Genomic DNA, 21,569 nt, shown 5'->3' with positions numbered 1-21,569 from the left:
GGCTACAAAAAGCATTTACAAGCTCTGGTACTTACAAAGGGGGGTGCCTCTAGGTACTAACCATGCAGGGTGCGGAAACTTTTGCATCACCCCATTTTCCTTTTTCTACTTTATAAAATGTAAAAGATGAAACATTTTTTTTGCCTAAAATACAAAGGAAATGGGTCATCTTTAACTTCAGGCCTTTTAGAGACAATTTCATTTTCAACTTGTTTAACTATCACAATAACAGTCATTTTAACCAGGGTTGCCCAAACTTTTACATACCACTGTATTCATGGTCATTGGTGGACACAGGCAGAAAAGGGTCCCTGTGCAAGAACAATATATTGGCCAGTCCAATAACTCAACATAATACACAATTCTACCTGCTTTGGGGGTGGGAACTAGGCCCCCTTTTCTCTTGGGCCCCTGTGCGATTGCACAGTTTGCACCAATTATATGTCTACCCCTGTTCATAGTTTTTATATTTTAGCCAGGTTGGAATTACACAAATTTGTAAAATACACTGCTCAAAAAAATAAAGGGAACACTTAAACAGCAGAATATATCTCCAAGTATATCAAACTTCTGTGAAATCAAACTGTCCACTTAGGAAGCAACACTGATTGACAATCAAAAGGAGTGGTTCTGCAGGTGGGGACCACAGACCACATCTCAGTACCAATGCTTTCTGACTGATGCTTTGGTCACTTTTGAATGTTGGTTGTGTTTTCACACTCGTGGTAGCATGAAATGAATTCTACAACCCACACAAGTCGCTCAGGTAGTGCAGCTCATCCAGGATGGCACGTCAATGCGAGCTGTGGCGAGAAGGTTTGCTGTGTCTGTCAACGTAGTGTCCAGAGGCTGGAGGCGCTACCAAGAGCCAGGCCAGTACACCAGGAGATGTGAGAGGAGAGTAGGAGGGCAACAACCCAGCAGCAGGTCCACTACCTCTGCCTTTGTGCAAGGAAGAACAGGATGAGCACTGCCAGAGCCCTGCAAAATGACATCCAGCAGGCCACAAATGTGCATGTGTCTGCACAAATGGTTAGAAACCGACTCCATGAGGATGGTCTGAGGGCCCGACGTCCACAGATGGGGGTTGTGCTCACAGCCCAACACTGTGCAGGATGCTTGGCATTTGCCACAGAAAACCAGAATTGGCAACTTTGCTACTGGCGCCCTGTGCTCTTCACAGATGAAAGCAGGTTCACACTGAGCACATGTGATAGACGTGACAGAGTCTGGAGATGCCGTGGAGAGCGATCTGCTGCCTGCAACATCCTACAGCATGACCGGTTTGGCAGTGGGTCACAATGGTGTGGGGTGACATTTCATTGGAGGGCCGCATGGTGTTGGACTGTGAGCACAACCCCCATCTGTGGATGTCGGGTACTCAGACCATCCTCATGGAGTCGGTTTCTAACCGTTTGTGCAGACACATGCACATTTGTGGCCTGCTGGAGATAATTTTGCAGGGCTCTAGCAGTGCTCCTTCTGTTCCTCCTTGCACAAAGGCTGAGGTAGCGGTCCTGCTGCTGGGTTGTTGCCCTCCTATGGCCCTCTCCATGTCTCCTGGTGTACTAGTCTGTCTCCTGGTAGTGCCTCCAGCCTCTGGACACTACGCTGACAGACACAGCAAACCTTCTTTCCTCAGCTTGCACTGATGTGCCATCCTGGATGAGCTGCACTACCTGAGCCACATCTGTGGGTTGCAGAGTACGTCTCATGCTATCACGAGTGTGAAAGCACAACCAACATTCAAAAGTGACCAAAACAACAGCCAGAAAGCATTGGTACTGAGATGTGGTCTTTGATCCCCACCTGCAAAATAATTGCTCTACTTTTATCATGCATTTCACGTTTTAGGATTTCTTTAATTCTTCTTGACTGTACAAGTAGATTTACAGTAAGGAATATCATAAAAGCTGTGTCAGGAACTAACTGGAGCCTTGAATGCAGTCATTTTAAATGTTTAGACAGAGGACAAAAAGCGAAGTCTTAAAATTTTAAAGGAGATTTGTGGAGAAGATAAAAGGATCGTTATTACTTGTCTATGGCATGGGGCTCTAACCGCAATGTTTACTGCAGGTACTTGTGCATGACATGATTGCACCCACCTCTTTGTAATGTGAGACATACACTGCGAGCTGCTGAGAATACACTGGAGGTTTCTCATCATTCTGTCCAGTAATAGCACTAATTAGAGTATTATTATTATTCAAGTCCCCTACAAAGAAAAGCTAAGAAATTTTATTTAACCTTCAGAACTCTCTCTTAAAGGGGTTATTCAACCCATGACACTTTAAAATAGCAAAAAAAAGTAATGCATTACCAATCCCCTGCCTCTCACATGCTGTCAATTGCCACATTTCTTGCTGATCCCTGTTTGCCCTGCTCCAGCATTGATGTGTGGACAAGACATGAGACTCTGCAGCTAATCACAGGCTGCAACATTAGCCTCAATTGTGTCAACCCCTTTAAATGCTAGCTACACAGGTAACTGCTATAATGTTATAATCAACACATGCTAATCCATATATCTAAGTAAAGGATTCTTCCAGATTCCTCGCATGATGGATAACAATAGGATCTACTTATAATGAGGATTGTCAAGGACTAGGTGTCTTTTGTTTTGGCAAGACAGATAGTAACTGCTTGCAATGCCATTACCTCTGTCAAATTTGACAGAATCTGCAATGAACTTCATCTGTAACATTGTGTCTACCTGTTCATTTAATCTTAAAACAAATGACAAGTGACCAGGCACTAAAAGAGAAAAAGGACACACGCACAAGTTTAATCTCCTATTAAAAATATTCCATATAGTGATGGGTCCACTATTAGGTCGGGATCACACATGCAAGGAATACGGCCAAGTCTCGCATGTTAATACCCGACACTACCACCGGCACTCGGGTGCGGAGCGTGCGGCTCCATGTATTGCTATGCGGCCGCATGCTCCACTCCGAGTGCCGGCGGCAGTGCCAGGTATTAACATGCGAGACTCGGCTGTATTCCTCACATGTAAGATCCCGGCCTTACAGTGAGAGTCACATGAACGTAAAACATGGCTGAGTGCTATCCGATATTTGATTGCATAGCACTCGGCACAATGTTATATTATGGGGCAGAGCAGATCTGAGATCTTTTTCTCATGCCACTTCGGCATGAGGAAAAAAAAATCACTGCATGCTGTGACTCCAGAATTCGGATCGAGTATTTGAGTGCTTGTGACATCTGTGGACTTAGAAAATGGATAAGATGGAAAAAATAAGTTCTCCGTCTTCTCCACATCTGTGCTCCTATTCTAGCATATGAGAGCATTGCATCACATTAAGGTCACGCTTGGCTCAAAGTCTGACAGAGTTTGAGCCAATTGTCATTAGCATAATCAGCCCAATTCTCTCACCTGAGAGATACTATGGTTTTCTGACTGCCGCCTTACATTGAGAGTCACATGAGGCTACCTCATGTATAAGTATAATACATCTACTAAAGATACTCTTCCCAGACTTCTTATTAAGGGACCAAACCATGGCATCCTACCGAGTCTAAGTGCCTATTGCATTTGACCACGTAAAGTGAAGAGACACAGTGGTCAGGGGTTCTTTCCCATACTGTACTCCTTCTATTCTGTGCAATTTTTTTCGACTTTTGGCCAGATTTGCCCAACTCTGACAAAATGGGAGAAGCAAGGGGGTCACTGGGGAGGGACGTGGCGTAATGTCACTGTGGCGCCCTGCGTCTTTATCACCGTAAAAGGGTTAAATATGTACAGTTCTGCATGTGTTTTGCGAGCAATGGGAGTTATGTTTTCTCTGCTAAACACACACACAATTTGCCTCATTCCCTCATTTGTCTGGTGCTGAGAGCTTTGCACACATGCCCTAACTGGGAGGGGCCGAGTGGTTGTTCTCAGTGTGAAGAAGGAGGAAGTACACTTGGATGCCATGATGACATGTGGCTGATCCAGGAGTAAGAACTAAAAAGCAGGGAACCAGCCCCTAGATCATCCATGCTTTCAGAGCTGGGTGGTAAACAGAGAGACTGTGTGGGATTACACAACCAGCAGAAAGGTGTTTTCCCTCAGAAATACAGCAATAACCTGGAATCAGTGAAGGACAGTGCAAGTGGGGTCTTGAGCTGCGTCACAAAGGATTCAAAATGCAAGTTGCTGAAGGTGAAATACACAGTGAGTAGAAGCAATACTGGGAAGTTCTAAACTCCAGAAAGCCTTGGTCCCACAAGGGATTAGAATACCAGGAGGTTACACTGAGTCACAGCAGAGTGAAGGATAATTCCCATTCTCCAGAGCAGACTGTAACCGGGTGAGAGTTGTAATATCTCCTCTGAACTGCACCTGAACTACAGTAAATACTAAAGTGACTTTCCTTGTCTCCTGCCTTATTACGCCGTGCCTTCTACTTGCATCACAATCTCTGGGGGTCCTGCCCTGGTTGGAGAGGGTTTTAACATCTGCACTGCCATCACCATCTACTCCCCCAGGGATCATCTGCAGTGCCGGCTATACTACAGTCAAACACTCCAACTGGCATCCCGAATCACTATATAAACTTTATCCCCATTCAATTCTACCCCTTTTACATGACCGCCTGGGGCCACGGACCTGGTCACCGCCGCTGTGACATCTCCCATTGAAGTTAACGGGCCCAGTACAGAGTATCCCACAGCCCCTCGGGCGCGTCATTTTTGGCGTCTTCGAACAGGATTACATTGCATGCCTAAAATCCTACAGGAGCAACGACCTGCAGCAACTGAAACGGTGAGTTGCACCCCTGCAAATGTTAACTGGGGGGGAAGATGTCTAATCGCGGCGACTCTCAGGGTGCATGCAGCTGCAGCTCCCATTTTGCCTCTCACCATGCCTTATATACCGGGTGCAACATGGCTGCCACAGTACAATGGCGAATCGCACACTTTAAAGGGAATCTGTCACCCCTTTTTTGAGAGATCATATAATGATATTATTTAATTGTGTGTCACATAGGGATTCTCTTAGTACTTTTGCGTCCCCCTGACCCCACACCTTTCATGCATAAATACCTTTTTTATATCGGTTCAGATGTATGTAAACTGTCGCTGTCTGGACCGCTGGGTGGGACTTATTCACCTGCTCCCCCCCTGTCTTGTTCAATGCATTTCTTCTTGTGTAGAGCAAGACAGGGAGGGGGGAGCAGTTGAATAAGCCCCGCCCATCGGACCGGACAGCGGCAGTTTACATACATCTGAACCGATATAAAAAAGGTATTTATGCATGAAAGATGCGGGGTCAGGGGGAAGCAAAAGTACTAAGAGAATCTTTATGTGATACACAATTGAATGATATCATTATATGATATCTCAAAAAAGGGGTGACAGATTCCCTTTAAGTGACATTAAAGGGAAGCTGCGCAGCATGTTTGAAATTTACCCTATGTCAGAAGAACAGAAAGTCAGTATACTTACAAGTCAGCTCAGTGGCGCTGCTCAGAGAGAAGTTACATCTTGGCCAGCTACTGATAAAAAGACTGTAAAAGACATTTTTGCTAAATTAAAGGATACTTTTGACACCTGTACTGCTTCAGAAATAAAGATGCGATTTTTCAGCTGCAGACAGAAACCACAGGACACTGTCAGAGACTATGCCCTTAACCTGCAGGAGGCGCTGCAGGCCATTAAACAAATTGATCCAGACAGTGTAAGAGATGAGAACAAAATGCTGAAAGAACAGTTTATTGAGGGTCTTCTGTCTGACTCCAGTAAGGCACAACTTCGCATGATGTCATTATAGAACCCTGACATGGACTTTGTTCAGTTTAAGGACAGATCCATCCGTATCTTAAGAGAATATACAGTACCTATGTCTGCACTGAGCCAGATAAACATCCAGCAACTAGTTACATACCACCAGGGGGCAGTATCCTCACCCCAGGTGCCTGCAGTACAGCACGTGCAGACTCCAGTTGATGATTCTATTGCAGATTTACGGCTGCAAGTACAGGAACTGACTAAAAATATGGCTGGTCTATGTAAAACTGTTCAGACTCTCCAGACTTATTCCCCCACAGAGATGATTCAGCTAGCATCAAGCCCGGATGATCTCCCATGACGACAGACAAAAAGGATGCCACAAGATCAGCGACGACTGACTCGCACCGGCAGGAGAACAACAGACCGATTTGACTCTTCTGGGAGACCCATCTGCAGACGGTGCAATAAGGTGGATCACATTGAAAGAGAATGTCCTTTAAATGAGCGAACCCTGGGGGCGAGGACCACCCCCCAGGAGTAAGACAATCTGGTCCAACTAACTGGAGAAACAGTTATGTTGGAGGACCTCCACTTATACTGGTGGTAGTGGATGGTATCCACTTCACCGCCCTCCTGGACACTGGATCACAGGTAACCACCATGCCTCACACACTGTACCAAAGATATTGGACTGAGACTGATTTCACCCAACTTCCTGATGGTAACTTGTCTTTAATAGCAAGCAATGGTCAACCTCTGACACAGGTGGGGTACAAAGAGGTTGTCATTAAAGTGAGGAAGGTGGAGCTCAAAGCTCAAGGTCTTGAGGTGGAAAGAGGAGAGTGTCCACCTCTCATAACATTGGGCACAAATGTGATTGAAAATTGTTTAAGTGAGGTCATAACCATTTTGAAAGACATAGCCGAGTCGTCCCCGTACAAAGAACAGCATGCCCTCAATAAGGATATCAAGGCCCTTGTGCAGCAACAGCAGGTGGTGTTAACTTGTGGAGAGATTGGTAGTGTAAGGGTGAGTGATCCCTACTCCATTACGCTTCCCCCTAGAAGTGAGACCCTCATCTGGTGGAGAGCAGCCATAAGCATCAGAGGATGGGACTACCAAGCTCTCCTTGAACCAGTCTACTCAGACAGCAGACCTACTGTGCTGACAGCCAGGGGAATTGTTGATGTTAAGAGGGGCAGGGTTCCGGTACGTGTTCTGAACTGTGGAGAGGAGGAAGCTTGCTTGCCCCGTTATGCAACCGTAGCCAAACTGTTCACAGTCAGCAACAATGATATTCAGGCTGTAGAACCCTTGACGCCGTCAGAAGCGATGGATGGCAATGGCTCTTCTGTTCAGACGGAGGAATGGTTCCAAAAGATACATATTGGCACCGACTCCACTCCTGTACATCTGAAAAATGGAGTGCAGCGGGTGGTGCAAGAATACGAGAGGGTTTTCAGTAAGCATCCCTTAGATTTTGGGCAGGTAAAAGGGTTTCAACATAACATCCCCACAGGAGATCACCCACCTATCAAAGAAAGGTATCGTCCTGTACCTCCAGCTCATTATCAGTGTGCAAAAGGTATGCTAAGAGAAATGAAACAAGCAGGGGTAATCAGGGATAGCTACAGTCCTTGGGCAGCTCCCCTGGTATTAGTCAAAAAGAAAGATGGTACAATGCGCATGTGTGTAGATTACAGACAGCTTAACAAAATTGCTTACAAAAATGCATACCCCTTACCACGCGTAGAGGAGTCTCTAGCAGCATTAAAATCATCTAGGTACGTCTCCTCTTTGGACTTAACCAGTGGGTACTGCCAGGTTACTGTTGCTGAGGCAGACAAAGAAAAAACTGCATTCACTACCCCTATGGAGCTATGTGAATTTAATTACATGCCATTCGGAACCTTTCAGAGAATTATGGAATGCTGCCTGGGCCATATGAACTTTGACACTGTGCTACTGTACTTGGATGATGTGATTGTATATTCCAGGACCTATGAGGAACATCTGCAACACCTGGCAGAGGTCTTGGAGGCGTTGTCCAACCTCGGCTTGAAGGTAAAACCATCTAAATGTCATCTCCTAAAGCCCAAAGTGCAATATTTAGGTCATGTTGTGAGTGCAGAAGGAGTAGCACCTGACCCAGACAAAGTGACTGTCATCAGAGACTGGCAGGTACCCACCAACAAACAAGAGGTCAGACAATTCGCAGGCCTAGTGGGGTACTACATACTCTTTATTAAAGACTTTACTAAATTGACAGCCACTCTTCAAGATCTCCTAGTTGGCCAATCCAAAAAGGCCAGAGGCCAGAGTCCCCTGATCGAGTGGAATGCTAGGTTGGGTGAGTCATTCAACAGCCTTAAGCAAGCACTTACTGGAGAAGAGATCTTGGCATACCCAGACTATGATCAGCCGTTTATCCTGCACACCGATGCCAGCAATGTTGGGTTAGGAGCCGTCCTATCTTAAGTGCAGCAGGGTAAGGAGAAAGTAATTGCTTATGCCAGTCGGATGCTTCGTCCTACTGAGAGGAACCCTACCAACTATAGCTCCTTCAAGCTAGAATTCTTAGCTATCGTTTGGGCAGTGACCAAGAGGTTCAAGCACTATTTGGCCTCATCCAAATTTACCATCTACATGGACAACAATCTGTTAACCCATCTGGAGACCGCTAGGCTCGGCTCGGCGCCTTGGAACAAAGATGGATGGCTCGGTTGTCCAATTATGAGTTTGTCAATAAATACCGAGCTGGCACTAAAAACGCCAATGCCGATGCTTTGTCCCATATGCCAAATGCTCCTGATCCAGCAGAACATCTAGAAGACCTGGAAGAAATAGAGATGCCAGCATTCCACCGCCACGGTGTCTCCCAAGACACTAACCACGTGACAGGGAGAAGTCTTGCCATTCACGAAGTTTCTCTTAATCCATTACCTCACCATGGTTGGGCAGAGATGAAGAACAGTGACCCAGCTATATGTATGGTCAAGGAACTCCTTGGAGAAGCAGATTCATCTCCAACTCCTGATGCGTCTGCAGAGGCCCAACAGTTGTGGAAAGAGAGAAAGAAGCTGTTCCTTTATGAAGGCAAGTTGATCCGAAGAGCTATTAACCCACGTACACATGAACTGGTATGGCAGATTGTGGTCCCCAGAAAAGATGTGCCTATGGTCTTAGAATGTTACCACAATCAAGCGGGACACTTTGGTTGGAAAAAGCTGGAAGTAGTCATCCGCGACCACTTCTTCTGGATAGGTATGAGACGGTCTATTGAACAGTGGTGTAGAGAATGCGGCCCATGTAATCTCAGAAGAAAGAATTCTGCCAATCAAAAGGCCCCCTTGAAGCCCATCATCACTAAACAACTTTTGAAACTGGTGGCCTTAGATCATATGCAACTAACCCCAAGCCGATCAGGGTATACCTATGCCTTAACAATAGTGGATCACTATTCCCGTTTCCTAGTGGTCGTTCCGGTGAAAGACCAAACAGCAAGAACAGCTGCAAAGGCATTCCAAGAATATTTCTGCAGACCCCATGGCTACCCAGATCAAGTGCTGACAGACAGAGGTCCAGCCTTTGAAGCAGAAGTCTTTCAAGAATTTTTCTCCCTCTGTGGATGTAAAAAGATCAGAACTACACCATACCAACCACAAGGCAATGGTCTTTGTGAAAAACTAAATCATCTGGTGATCAATTTATTGCAGATCCTACCAGTCGAAGAAAGGAACCAATGGCCTGAGAAATTGCCTGACTTGATTGAAATGTACAACCATATCCCAACCAGCGCAACAGGATATGCCCCAGCTTACGTGATGCGTGTGTGGTACTAGCAGGTATGCAGGATGCAGTGACGAGACGCGAGATGGTCTTGTGTTTTTGGTAACAACTTATATAGGTTTATAGGTAACTATCCGCAGGGATAGTCTAAGCAACTGAACAAAATAACAGGGATTGTCCTCACAGGGACTCAATACAAGCAAACACGGAAATATAAGAACACGACTAAGTCCGGCAAAGCTGGTCCCTCGGCGTCTCGGACATTGGTTCTTCGGCATAGTAGCTGCTGGGCCCAGCCGCTGAAGATCTGTCGCAGTCTTTGAGCATTCCGACGCTTCAGTAAAGCAGGGGCATGACAGGCCCCGGAGGAGTCCTTGAACAGATAGACCGCAGCCCCCGGATCGGGGCAAACAGCAGCGATGCGGGGTGGCGTCTGGCAGGCCACCTGCGCAGCCAGCGGCCGCAACGGAGGACCCGCGGCGAGCAATGGCCCGGCCCTTGCCGCGGGCTGGAGCGGGACAGTGGTGGCCGCCGACAGCACTGAACTAGCCGCGGCCACGGGTATAAGCGGGGTAACAGGAGATAGGCCGCAGCCGCGGGCTGAAGTGAGACGGCAATGGCCGCTGGGACCCACGGGCAGGCCGCAGCCGCAGGGAGGGGCAAGGCGGCAACGGCTGCTGGTGACCTCGGGCAGGCCGCAGCCGCGGGTTGAAGAGGGGCGGCAATGGCCGCGAGTGACCGCGGGCAGGCCACAGCGGCCGCTGGTTGACGCGGAGCAGCGGTTCTTGGACGGTCGTCTCAGCGCCGTCTCACTGATGTCCCGGGTGAGCGTCTCTCCTGCCTCTGTCCTCCTTCCTGGTTCCGGTAAGTTGCTCTGGCTCTCAGTCGCTCCCACGGTCTCCTGCTCCCTCTGTACCGCTCTGCTGACTCATCGTGACTCCCTTTCCCCACCCCTTTTATATCGGCTCCTCCCCCAGCCAGTCTGTTAGTCTCACCAGTCCGTCTCTGAACTCTGTCCCCCGGAAACAGTTTCCCCCGGAACCTAGGTGACGGTCCCCTTGGTTCCAACCTGGACACTCGGCTGGGACTCTCTCTCCTACACGCACACGGCCAGGTAAACTCCCCATCGACCTGGAAATGGGAGTCCTAACTCCTGAAACCATATCCAGCCAAATGGACACTGATTGGAATACGGAAAGACAACTGCAGTATCAGAAAGTTCCACAATGTGTGGAGGAAAGTCTTGCGCAAGCTAGGCAAAAACAGGAAAGTAACTGTAACAGACATGCTGTAGCAACTCCCTTACCAGCAGGTGAACAAGTGCTGAAGAAAAAGAGAAGAAACCGCAAGTTAGATGACCAATGGGAGGCTCAGCCGTACACTATTCTACCATCTAGCTATGACAACAGCAAAGTGTGTATTATCTCCAAAGACAGCAGAAAAACGTTTACTACCGTATCCAGAGACAATCTGAAAGTATGTCCAGCACAATTCCATGAAAGAGTTGAGACTAAGGAAGACTCACAGCAAAAAGAAAAGACTGATACCAAGATTCGCACTGTTCTAGGTGAATTCCCTAGTTCTTGGCTACAAGTCAACAACGCAGTGGTAGTTCCAGTGATGGTGTTCTGTTGTGATTTCGCTTTCTGGCCTACCTCTGGTTACTAGTGAAGGTAGTGGAGCTGGTTATATTGACAGAGGGGTCGCAGGTTCTTTTTATTGGCTCCCTCTGGTGGTTACTGGAGGTAATGGAGCTGATCTAATTAACAGAGGCCTGCACCTAATAATGAGGAGGATGACTGGAGATCTGGAGTTTCTGACTGGATTTAAGACAGCTGACTCCCTCTATCCCTGCTGGTTATTTTTTCCTGCCTCCTGAGGTCTTAGTTTCCAGCTCAGTCCCTGCATGCTCAGCCAAGTGTTCTTTTGCTATTGTTCACATTTGATCTGGTTTTGTCTATTTCAGTTTTGTGTGGTCAGCCATTTCCGGCTGGAGCTGTGCTGAATTTCCATCCTTATGTTACTGCTTGTGCCAGTTTGTTTTTGTCCCTTATTAGATTGGCCCTTTTTGCTCTGCTTTCAGAATATACCAGAGTGCTGATATAGTGGGCGAAGTCTAGTGACTTCAGTATTTTTCTATCAGTCTTGTTGGGCATTTTTTGCAGGGTTTTTTGCGTGATTGCAGACAGAGTCTTTCCTTTCCTGTCCTGTCTAGTTAGTGTGTGCCCCATCGTTTGCTCAGTCTATTTTCCTACCTGCGTTTGTGTTTTCATCTTGTCTCACTGACAATATATGTTTGGGGGCTATCTATTCCTTTGAGGTCTGCTCTGGGGCAGTTTAGATTTCTCCTTTCTTGCTTTAGGCTTTAGTTCTCTGGCTGTGTTGAGGCATCTAGGATCATCGTAGGTACGCTCCACGGCTACTGCTAGTTGTGTGGATAGGATTAGGGGTCTGCAATCCGCTTAGTTACCAACCTGGTTTTCTGTGGCTTAGCTTGGTCTTGCTTTCCTCCTCGGTGACCCAATCACAACAGTGTTCCCACAAAGGTCGCTACCAGAGACAAGGAAGGAAGAATCAGAAAACTTGCCCACAGTCAGCAGTGAACCTGTTGTACCCATGGTAGGTTCAAAGATTCTCGTTATATAAATGATTTGTAAAATATTGTAAGATTAATAATTAAGATTTGTGTTGTGTTCAATGATTAAGACGCACGGTTTTGCGTTGAAACGCGTTTGATTTTAATGTTCTGGACTATGACGCAATTGCTTTTATCTTACTGGAAGTGATGGAATAAAAGAAAAATGGATTTTATGGACTTACAGCACTGGACCTACATTGAACTTTGCCTTATGTAACGTTACTAAAAATGTTAAAAGAAATTGTGCCCACGTGGACTAATGTGAGATTTTAGTAGTTATTATGCCTTTTTCTACTACAAGAACTCTTGTAAAGACTCTTAAACTCAAGAAGAAGAAACTGTTCATAGTGCCTTGGCAGGAAGCCATCTAAAACAGCCAGTGCAGTGAATTTTCTATTATGGTCTGTGTGCCCTGCAGCTGCACTCTGGGACGATCCAAACAATAAGAAGTGGCTCTGGGTTGTAATCCACGACTTCAACTCAGTTAATGTGACTGTTTACTTATACTCAAGTTAACTGTTATGTCATTTGTTATGTGCTTATGTTCCTTATGCAGCCTGAGGACGTGCTACCTTTAACTAGGGGGGAATGGGGTGCCCTGCGTCTTTATCACCACAAAAGGGTTAAATATGTACAGTACTGTATGTGTTTTGTAAGCAATGGGAGTTCTGCTTTCTCTGCTAGATGCACACACACAATTTGCCTCATTCCCTCATTTGTCTGGAGCTGAGAGCTTTGCAGACATGCCCTAACTGGGAGGGGCCGAATGGCTGTTCTCAGTGTGAAGAAGGAGGAAGTACGCTTGGATGCCATGATGACATGTGGCTGATCCAGGAGTAAGAGCTAAAAAGCAGGGAACCAGCCCCTAGATCATCCATGCTTTCAGAGCTGGGTGGTAAGCTGAGAGACTGCGTAGGATTACACAACCAGCAGAAAGGTGTTTTCCCTCAGAAATATGGCAATAACCTGGAATCAGTGAAGGACAGTGCAAGTGGGGACTTGAGCTGCGTCACAAAGGATTCAAACTGCAATTTGCTGAAGGCGAAATACACAGTGAGTAGAAGCAATACTGGGAAGTTCTAAACTCCAGAAAGCGTTGGTCCCAGAAGGGATTAGAATGGCAGGAGGTTACACTGAGTCACAGCAGAGTGAAGGATAACTCCCATTCTCCAGAGCAGACTGTAACCTGGTGAGAGTTGTAATATCTCCACTGAACTGCACCTGAACTACAGTAAATACTAAAGTGACTTTCCTTGTCTCCTGCCTTATTACTCCATGCCTTCTACTTGCATCACAGTCTCTGGGGGTCCTGCCCTGGTTGGAGAGGGTTTTAACATCTGCACTGCCATCACCATCTACTCCCCCAGGGATCATCTGCAGTGCCGGCTATACTACAGTCGAACATTCCAACTGGCGTCACAAATCACTACATAAACTTTATCCCCATTCAATTCTACCCCTTTTACATGACCGCCTGAGGCCATGGAACGGGTCACTGCCACTGTGACATTTCCCATTGAAGTCAACGGGTGCGGTACAGAGTATCTCACGGCCCCTCGGGCGCGTCATCACAGTTAGTCTAATTCATAATGAGCTTACTCCATAAATCTTACTCAAGTCACTGACAAGATGAAGGTTTGTGGCCTTTTCAGACTTACCCGATTCATCACGTCTGATCCAGCAAGCCCTCTCATCAAGACCAGCATGAACATTGCCGGTCTTGATAAATCAAGGCCATCTGCATCCATCTGTATAGACATGTAATTCTAATTGCCATCTATTATATTCAGTACTTATACCATCAACACAACAGAATAAATACATCTCATGACAGTGCAGAAACCCAATTTATTTAACTCACTTATACAGTGTCATTATATTTTGCAGCTCTTTACAGACATTATCATCACTGACCCCCAAATTATAGGAACATTGATAAAAACATTATATCATTCAGGATTATGTGGTCCATGTACAGTGAATATTCAGTACTGTAGTTTTTAGATATATCCCAGATCAGCATGAGGTAATATGGTGATGTATTTGGTGATAGTTATAGTGGCATATAAAAATTTGGGCACCCTAGGCCAAAATTATTGTTATTGTGAACAGTTAAGCAAGTTGAAGATGAAATGATCTCTAAAAGGCTTAAAGTTAAAAATGACACATTTTCTTTGTATTTTAGGCAAGGAGAAAAAAAGCTTGTAAATGCTTTTTGTAGCCAGCCAAGAGTTTTTCAATTCTTCTTTGAGGGATTTCCATTCAGTCTTCCTTGGAAAATTCTTCCAGTTCTGTGAGATTCCTGGGTTGTCATGCATGCTCTGCTATTTTGAGGTCTAGCCACAGATTTTCAATGCTGTTCAGATCAGGGGGCTGTGAGGGCCATTGTAAAATCTTCAACTTGCGCCTTTTGAGGTAGTCTATTGTGGATTTTGAAGTGTGTTTAGGATCATTAACCATTTGTTGAAGCCATTCTTTTTTCAGATTTTTTTGCAGAAGGGGTTATGTTTGCATTAAGAATTTGTTGAAATTTCATTGAATCCATTCTTCCCACGACATGTTGTAACCCATACCATTGGCTGCAACACAACCCTGAAGCACGATTGATCCACCCCTTGCTTCATGATTGGCGAGATGTTCTTTTCCTGAAATGCTTTACTCTTTTTTCTCCACACATACCTTTGATCATTGTGGCCTAAAAGTTCTATTTTAACCTCATCAGTCCACAGGACTTGTTTCCAAAGTACATCAGGCTTGCTTAGATGTTCTTTTGCATACTTCTGAGTCTGAGTTTTATGATGAGGATGCAGGAGAGGTTTTCTTTTGATGACTCTTCCATGAAGGCCATATTTATGCAGGTGTCTCTGAACAGTAAAAAAATAGCAGAATTCCAGAATCTGCTAAGTCTTTCTGAAGGTCTTTTGCAGTCAAGTGGTTCTGATTTGTCTCTTTAGCTCCTACAAGCAGCTCTCACTAAAATTTTGCTTGGTCTTCCAGATCTTACCTTGACGTCCACTGTTCCCGTTAACTGCCAATTCTTAATTACATTTTGAACTGAGGAAAGGGAAACTTGAAAACACTATCTTCTTATAGCCTTCTGCTTTGAGGGCCTCCATTATTTTCATTTTCAGAGTGCTAGGCAGCTGCTTAGTTTACTGAGCACACAAATCTCCAACGGTACCAAAACTTGGTCCCATATCCCTTTCTGTTAGTTTTAAAATGAAAAAAAAAAAATTACAATATATATATTTTTTCGCCTAAGATACAAAGGAAATGTGTCATCTTTAGCTTTAGGCCTTTTAGAGATCATTTCATCTTCAACTTGCTTAACTGTTCACAATAACAGTAAATTTGATCAGGGATGCCCAAACTTTTACATTCCACGATAACTATCGCTCAAGTCAATGCAGTACATGATCAGCCTTTTGCGATAAATGAGCACTATGTAATGCTTTAAAGGAGCTATCTTGGACGATTTATTTTTTATACTATGGGCTTAAGAACTAAAAGGCAGGTAGTTGCTATCTACCTGCTTGTTGTGCTCAGTGTCAATCTCTGCTCTGTTGATGGTGCATGACAGGCGATGTCATGCTGATTGCCAGCTCTCCGCTGCCTGTGAGGAGCAGGTTGTGAATCAACAAGACAGCGGCATTCACACCCCATTGACAGAGCAACCTGGAAGAAAAAGAGCTGCTCTGTTGGAATGGAGCAGCTAAATCACCAGCAGGAGTGGTCAGTGACCGCTGCGTACAGGCAGGAAGTTAGCAATTACCTGTATGTTAATTTTTAGGCTCATAGAAGAAAAAAATAGTCCCGAATAAGCCCTTCAATTCTCCTGTGATGGCCCTGCAGGAAAACTACACACTTGCTACCATATTTTCTGGCAGATTATAGCTGGTTGCTGGTGGTCCCTGTAGTTAAATGCCTAATGATCAGTTAGAGAGATCTTTTAACAAAAAAGGTTTCCCAAGTAGACAACTCTAACTTTAATAAAAGTAAAATACTGTGTTCATACCGTCTTTCCCCGAATATAAGACACCCCCGAATGTAAGACGTACTAGGGGAATAATGGGGGATGCCTAATGTAAGATATCCCCCGTTTATAAGACATAGCGGATCAGCGGTGCCCCGAAAGTAAGACGTTGTGCGGTACCGGTATAATGCATTAGGTTTAACATACCGGTACCGGTGCCTGTGTCCCCCTGTGTCCCCCGGGCAGAAGTCAGGGCCTCTCTGATTGGCCCAGTGGCTTCTGTGAGCCCGCCCGCCGGCCGCCGCCCTGACGTCACCGCTCATTGGCCAGTGTCCCCCTGCACGAGGAAGAAGAAGCCTGCCCTGCCCTGTCCCGCACCGCAGAGGAATCGCCATCCGGTAAGCAATGGCTGTGGGATACTGTACCATACCGTAATGGCAGGCTGTGGGATACTGTACAATGGCATGATACGGTTGTAACAAGACATTCTTGGCACTTTCTTGGGCACTTGGTTTAATAAAACTGTTTTGTGGTGAACACCACACTGTTCAGCTTGTTAATAAATGTTATTTTTTGGTTAAAACAAAAATCGTCATTTTTTTTTTCTAATATAAGACATACCCCGAAAGTAAGACATAGTGGGACTTTTGGGGGTCAAAAGAATGTAAGACACTGTCTTATATTCGGGGAAACACAGTAGTTTATCCAGGTTGCCTACATTTGTGTAAACTAATATCCAATGACTACTTTCATCAATGCTCAGAGACCGGAAGCTTGCTACCAGTAGTATGGCACATGACGTTAGACAAGATGACCCTGGAGAAACCTCCCAACTCTAACATTTTATGATTCTATGATGGCTGCAGAAGTCATGTGCCGCCTCCATTTAAATAATGGACAGGATGAGGATGTCAGAGACAGTAGCTGTCTTATTTTAAATTATTGGCAGCCATTTTTACAAAACTTTCTACAGGTTGAATAAAATCCTTTAGGTTATGTTTCCACGATGAGCTTTTGGTGAGTTTTTGATCCTGGACCATTTCCACACCCATTAAGTGATCCATTACACAGAGTAAAAAACTCCCCAAAACTCATTGTGGAAACGTAGCCTAAACAACCAGTGAATCCAAACCCTAGTCTGAGTAGCTATAGTAATAACGATAAGAGCAAAAACTACACATAATTAATAGTGATGATCGAACGTGCTTGGCTCGGATATCACTAGAGTATTTGGGTGCTCGGATATGCTCGGCACTTGTCGAGCATTGGCTGGTGCTCGGATTGAATGCTCAAATTCCTGCCCCGCATGTTTAGCTCCTGTTACACAGCAATGAAACATGCAGATATTGCCTGCCAGTCACTGTAATGCCATAGCCGTCTTTGTAGTGGTAATACTGTGATCGGCTGGCCGAATTACCTCAACAGAGGTTATAAAAGGACTGGTGCCGCCACGCTCACTGATGCCACTGCATAGCTCAGGGACAGTTCTTATTGGAGGGAGAGAGTAGCTGTCCAGGCCGGTGTGTGCACAGTTTTAGGAAAATTGACTATTGTCATCCATACAGTTTAGTGTGCTTCTTGTAACATTTTAGCAGTTTAAAATTTAAAAAAACAGCTTGGCCATCTACAGTTGACCAATTTTTTTTGTTCCAAAAATGTATTATTGTTATCCATACAGTTTAGCATGCTTTGTGTTAAATTACGGTGTCTTGAAATTTTAAAAAAACGCTTGGCCTGATACAGGAGAACACATTTTTTGTTCCAAAAATGTACTATTGTTATCCATACAGTTTAACGAGCTTTGTGTGAAATTACGGTGGCTTGACATTTTTAAAAACCTCTTGGTCTACTACAGGTGATCACATTTTTTTAAATTAAAATTTAGATTCAATTAATCAAGGAAACTAGATTTCCAGAGACCTAGCCATTAGAAGATGCATAAGGTGTGGGGTAAGGGATGAGTAATTCAAAGTGCTGATGATGGTGCACGCAGACGATGAAGACATGGGGCAGGTAGAACTGCGCTTGTTGCTGAGCACAAGCAACATGCCCATCCATGGCAAATAGCTTCCTGTCCCACTTTGCAGAGAGGCACGGGACACCACTTCTGACGCCACACCAGTGGGAACAGGTGGTCGGTTGGATAGCAGATGCTTGCCAGCATTACCCAGTCTTCCACACAGTCCAGTCTCACCATCCAATACTTTGCATCACTTAATCCTCACCCTGATCCTCCTTCGTCCCACCATGTCGAGTCCCTGGGGACCAGTGATCCCCCACTAGGACACTCTGAGGAGCTCTTTACATCATCATTTTTTATTATGTCCTCTCATCCTGTATGTTCAAATAGGCGCAGGAGGACATGTTGTCTAGTGATGCACAAACTTAGAGCAGCCATGGTCACAAGAATAAGACGCTGGGAAATGACAAATTTTGTCTAAGGAGTTAGATGATGATGATGCCACTATTTCTCCTGATGTGGCATCCCTGCCTTGCCAGCACAAGTCCAGGAATAATCACCCATGCTCTTACTGGGATTGTCCACTTAACGACTGACACGTGGACAAGCGCTTGTGGTCAGGGATGCTACATTCCCTTGACGGCACATGTGCTACTGACGCTTAGGATTGCTGGCCCTACTTCTGCCAGGGTTTCCTCCACGTCCTACACCAGTTCCTGGACCCCCTCCTGCTTTTTCTCATCCTCCATCTCTGCTGTGTTATCTCAGAGAATATAGTCCACATCAGCCGGAAGCTATGCAGCATTACCTCAGCAAAGCAGCAACAGGCTCTGCTAAAGCTAATTTGTCTAGGAGACAATCCGCACACCATGGCAAGGTTACTGATAGGGAATAACAGACCAGACAAATCTGTGGCTCTCTCTGCTTAACTTTGAACAAAGAATGGTCGTGCTAATGGCCATAACATGGTGGCGGCTATAAAGCTTGGCAAGCGCACATATGTACCTTGTTTAGCCCACATGCTCAATTTAGTAGTTGAGCGGTTTCTGAAAACCGACCCAGATTTGCCAGCGCTTCAGGTCAAGGTACGCAGTGTCCACACCCATTTCCACAAGTCAACTACAGCTGTCGCTGCTCTGGCAGTGCTGCAGCAGCGAATGTGAGTGCTAGCTCACCGACTGCTGTGCGATGTGACCACGAGCTGGAACTCCACATGCTGGCAAGGCTTTGTAAGCAGCAGAGGCCAGTTATTGAATACTTGTTCCAATACGCCGGTCAATATTCTTGTCAGTCTCTGCACATATCAACTGAAGAGTGGTCATGGATATCAGACATTTCTGTGGTTTGCCAAGACTTTGAAGACTCGACAAAGATGGCGAACGGCGATGACGCCATAATCAGCATAACGATCCCGCATCTGTGCCTACTTACACAGTTACTGCTGACAATTAAACATGAAGTTTTGCATATGGACCGGGTGGAGATGGAGGAAGACATGAGACAGGGAGATACTACCCAGCCCAGCCTTATTTCATCTGCTCAGCGCAGATTGGGTAACAATGAGGACAGGCACTTTTGCCTGTCAACAGAAAATGCTTGGATTAGCCCCAACTTTTCCACACCACTAGATGACAACATCACATAAAGTGTTTTTAATCTTCAATATTTGAATGAGGGCCTCCAATTGTTGCCTTCAAAGGTATGTGGATGACCCTCTTTACACTTTTCTCCTGGTTTTGCACCATGTGCAGAGCCTTTATGAGTGTAGTAGTACCACAACTACACCTTCTTAATATTTGAATGAGGCACTCCAGTTTGTGCCTTTAAGGGTGTATAGATGGCAGGTGCTTGTAATTTTTGACAGAGTTTGCCCAAATTTTTGGCAGCTATGGATTCCTTCATAAATTACTCTGAAATTTGTAATTATTTTATAAAAATTTCAATTTTGGTTTACTTAAATTTTTTTTTTTAAATTGTTTCTAAATTTTGCCTTATATAAAAGTGATTATACAGAAAAGAATGTTTCTTAATAATTTTTTTTTTCTGTGAACTCCAATTTCTCTTCGATTTGGAATGTTTTATTGTAAATCCTTTAAAGTGGAGAAAAAGTGTGACACCAATGTTCTCAGCAGGGATCTGAAAGTCAGAGACCTTCCAGGTGTCTTTCCCATGCTTTTCTCCTTCTATGCAGCACTTTTTCCATTCATTTCAAAATTTTCACTGTTCCCCAGATCTCCTTGGAGGGTCTGCCAAAACAAATGCTCGAATTTCCCATTGACTCCTATTATACTAAATACTCGAAACAAACGTTTGAGCATTAGGAATTGCTTGATTCGAGTAACGAACATCTGAGCATTTTACTGTTTTCTCATCCCTAATATTTAATAATAAAATATAATAAAGATATGAAAAAAAAATTGTGATTTCTCCATAGTTTTCCATCTCCTGAGCAACCTGTCCAGTTTGACTTCTAAGGAATTGCTGTTCCAGAGGTTGATCTATCTCCAGGGCAAGATAATAAGTGACAAGTGAGAAATGCATCACTTCACACTCCTGCTCCAGAGCAGAGGAATTCCTGGAACACATTACTGTTGGCTTCCTCTAGATGAGAACATCTGGTGCAAATTATTTTCTGAATTCTGCACCAGTTTTGCACCTGCTTTCTCCTAGTAAAAATAATAAAAGCGTGATTTATAAACAAACATGCCCTAATTATGATGGTGCAAAACACAGAAAGTTCCATATGACACACCGAGCCCTTCAACAATTTACCCAACTGCTCATTTCCTGCAGCACTTAGAGTGATTGACTGCCACTTATTCAGCTTCCAAGACTGCCCAGAAACCAGCAAGCACAATGGCATACGCCAGAAACATCACACTCATGGCACACTCCTTACTAAGAAAAGAGATCTTACAACCCAGATCTATGCTCCAATCCAACAGTAATTAGACAAATCATAGCAGAGAAGAGGTTCAGATATTATAAACCTCCCAATATCTGCACAAGTGTCACACAATTAACTCATTTTATACTGTACATCATGTTGTGTATTAGTATACACATATTGGACTAGATTCTGTGTTTGACTCTACTTAAGATCTCACATGGTCCATGGCCTACCTATAGGTTTGTCCATAGACAGTAGGGGATCTTTTACTGCACCCTGCCTGCATGGACAGGGGTCCCCCTAGAAGCACTCCTTAGATATCAGCTGGGGGGATGGTTACATGACAATGAGTGTATCTAGAATTTAAACTTCTTTCCATCAGATGCCATTTAAATCCTATTCATAATAAAACCACTTTAGGATTTAAAGGTCCACGCTGCAGATTTTTTTTGCAGACTTTTCTGCTAAGGAAAATCAGTTCCATTCATTTAAATGGGATCGTTTGAGATGAATGGGACGGTTGCAAAACTTTGCGCAACTAAATCTGTAGCAAATTCACAGTGTGAACGTACCTTTAGTA

General features: G+C 44.8%; 1 protein-coding gene across 2 annotated transcripts in view; it reads right to left on the bottom strand.

Moving 5' to 3' along the window:
• EGFL6 (EGF like domain multiple 6) overlaps positions 1–21,569 on the bottom strand; it is a 163,594-nt gene that overhangs the window by 141,422 nt on the left and 603 nt on the right. The window lies entirely within an intron of this gene.

Source organism: Dendrobates tinctorius, unplaced genomic scaffold (assembly GCF_039654945.1).
Source record: "Dendrobates tinctorius isolate UK_male_01 unplaced genomic scaffold, ASM3965494v1 ptg000091l, whole genome shotgun sequence".
Classification (NCBI taxonomy): Eukaryota; Metazoa; Chordata; class Amphibia; order Anura; family Dendrobatidae; genus Dendrobates; species Dendrobates tinctorius.
The sequence above is the reverse complement of the archived record's forward strand: the minus strand, read 5'-3'. Positions and strand labels throughout refer to the sequence as shown.